The sequence below is a fragment of the Nicotiana sylvestris genome, chromosome 4, assembly GCF_000393655.2.
Source record: "Nicotiana sylvestris chromosome 4, ASM39365v2, whole genome shotgun sequence".
NCBI classification, from domain to species: Eukaryota; Viridiplantae; Streptophyta; class Magnoliopsida; order Solanales; family Solanaceae; genus Nicotiana; species Nicotiana sylvestris.
In genome coordinates this window covers 62,423,438-62,426,489 of record NC_091060.1, presented here as the reverse complement: position 1 = coordinate 62,426,489, position 3,052 = coordinate 62,423,438, and positions in this window count along the sequence as shown.

The following is a 3,052-nucleotide window of genomic DNA, read 5'->3' as shown; positions in this document are numbered from 1 at the left end:
GAGGTCGAGGTAGCCGCACCGGTTCCATTTGGGGTAGAGGTAGCTCCACATGCGACCACCCCCGCTCCATTTGAAGTAGAAGTAATCATACCTTTCACTATGACAGTATCAACCATACCTCCATTCAACTAAAAAGCAATACCCTGGGATTGCGTGGCCGAGGCTCGGCGGAAAGGGAAGGCCAAGGTAGAAGAATCTGACGCTGCACAAGGAATGACTAGGACTGGAAGAGTCTATACACCTGAACACTTGGGAGGATCGAGTAAGGATGCCACTACTAGGTAGCCTGTCATTAAGACAGGGCCAGATGACCTGTGGAGGAAAGTACAAGCAAAGGAGTATTCTGTCGTTGATCATTTGAACAAAACTCCTGCTCAGATATCTATCCTATCACTATTGCAAAACTCAGAGGCACATAAGAACGCTTTAATGAAAGTGCTGAGTGAATCTTATGTACCCAATAACATCACTGGCGGAGAAATGGCCAATATGGTAGGGCAAGTGCTGGAAAGTCATAAGATTATCTTCCACGAAGATGAGCTACCACTTGAGGGGTTGAATCACAATCGAGCATTGCATATTACAATGCAATTTGAAGACAAATTCATTGCCAGGGTCCTGGTTGATGGAGGTTCGAGCCTCAATATTTGTCCGTTGGACACTCTGAAAAAGTTGGACAAAGGTTTTCATGAAATATGGGTAGGAAACATGAACGTGAAAGCTTTTGATGGGACCCAAAGGGCCACAATCGGGGACATCAACCTTTGTTTGCAGATGGGGCCAACTTGGTTCGACGTCGAGTTTCAGGTGCTCGACATCCCAGCCTCATATAATCTTTTGTTGGGCCGACCATGGATCCATGTCGATGGAGCTGTGCCTTATACACTACATCAAGCTATGAAATTCGATTGGAATCGTCAGGAGGTGATCATTCACGGAGATGGAAGTAACCCCATTTACACTAGTCAAACCATCCCGGCTATTGGGCATAGAAGAAGGCTAGGAGGGGAAACATATCATCACATTGAACGGGTCAATGCCGTCGAGAAAGATAAATGGTGGAGCAGTAAAATAGAAAGTATATTGGCATGGTCTGGGTCGCAATTCCATGTACTCGGGGTCTCGAGGTATTCTTCCGAAGTGTCTTGACATCAAGAAATTAAGTCCTCTGATTTCACCGCATACAGATAGTCTTCGCATTTCCTAGAATGAAGCGATGGGAAATGATTTTGACACCTGACTCCACGAGCTTCTTACGGCGACGTCATACCAATGATGCAACCTGTGGTGCGGGCTTCTTCGGCAACCGGGGTGTCCCATGGACTTGTGTATTTGACATTATTCAATGAACTGTCGATTCCCATTCTCTAAGATGAATGCTCCGCTGTCGATTTGGTTATTCAAGAATGCAGTGATTGTGTCCGCTGGTCAATCTTCCAAAGCCTCGATGATCGTGTCTTTACCCTCTATAAATGGGGTGCTTTGGCGTTGTTTCTTCTATCTAGGTACCTTCGTTGGCTCATTTGCCCATTTCTTCTTATCATGTTTCTCTACCCTTGAACATTATGTTTGGGGCTCATGGCCTTAAGGCCATTCTGCAGAGCTCCCGTAGGCTGTGTTGTGGCCTTTTGAATGTTTTACTTTGTTATTGACCACTGACATTTAACTTGGATGCGAGCGTTCTTTCCGATCCTTTGCCAATTGACGTGGCTCTTTTCCAAGACCTCGTCGTACCTCGGACCAAGCCTGAATTGATCTGATAGACTCGGGCTGTCGGGCCCTTTGATTTGCATAGAGGTAGCACGCTGAATTTTTGGAGCTTTCGAGAGTGGTATCCTAAATGAAGGTCGGCTTTGGGTATTTTGGGGTCTGCTTTGAACTTGATGCAGATAGCCTTTTAAAGCGTAGTGGATAGACTTCCGTTGAGGGGTTACCTATGCTTAGGCGATGCCTCGAGCCCTCTTAGAGCCTTCATGATCGGGGCTTCGCGTGCTTTTTTTTCTTTTTAGAAAGAAAAACTATAAGATCGGGTACCGCCTCGAGTTCTATGATGGCGTTGAAGGTTTCCCGAAGCCTGACTTCTTTTTTAGCAGAGATTCTCGAGGCCGGGCACTACCTCGAGACTGGAGACAATAAAGTTGAATCCTTGAGGCCTAACTTCTTGTCGATGGATGCCTCTAGGGTCGGGTACCACCCCGAGATCTGTACCGAGGCCGCTGGCCTCATGGGGCTTACTCTAGATAGGCGAATCGTTGCTTTTCCCACATATATGTGGGGTGGCTTTCGCTTCTTTGGGAGATCTCATTATTTTGGATAGCTATCCCTCCGCCTTGGTATCGGGTCCTTCATCTCTTCAAGCGCAAAAAACATTGGTGCACGTCCTTGCTTTAGTCTGTCAATTCTACCATAGCCATGGCTGTTACTTCGGGGCCGGCCCAACAGGGAGGGGGAGAGTTCCACTTCCAGCCTTCAGGATCCGTGGGAGTTCGCTATGAAGACTGTGTTTTTGATAAGAGAGGAACATCTGGAGATGGTGAGGAGATACTTCGGATGGAGCGAGTGGTAACGTTGCAGGTGCTTTCCTCGGATGAGAGTATCACAGACTCTTCTGATGGATTCTTGGGCGTATACCTATATCCTTTCGCATTTGGCCCCCTTGATAGGGTCGTGCTTGATTTCTGCTTGAAGTATCGGGTTACTTTGGCGCAGATACATCCGTTGTTTTGGTGAGTGGTGCTGATGGTGAGGTTCTTTACGGAGAAGGCTAGGCTTGAATTCACGCTCATCCACCTCGTTAGGCTGTACCGCCCCTTTCATCACCGAGGCCTGTTAATCTTGCGGTGTCGTTTGTTCACGCCCTTTATTGTCGATGATGAAGAAGATGGGGATCAAGAGTGGGTCATTCAATTCATCCGGGTCCGGACGGCTGACGTTATCCCCGTGGAGCTCATGCCATTTCCCGAGGGATGGAATTACGCGCGTGAGTGGATTGTTTTATGCTCCCTTAGATTTGCTTATAGAAAAAACCAGTTGAGTGATTGTGTCTCCTTCC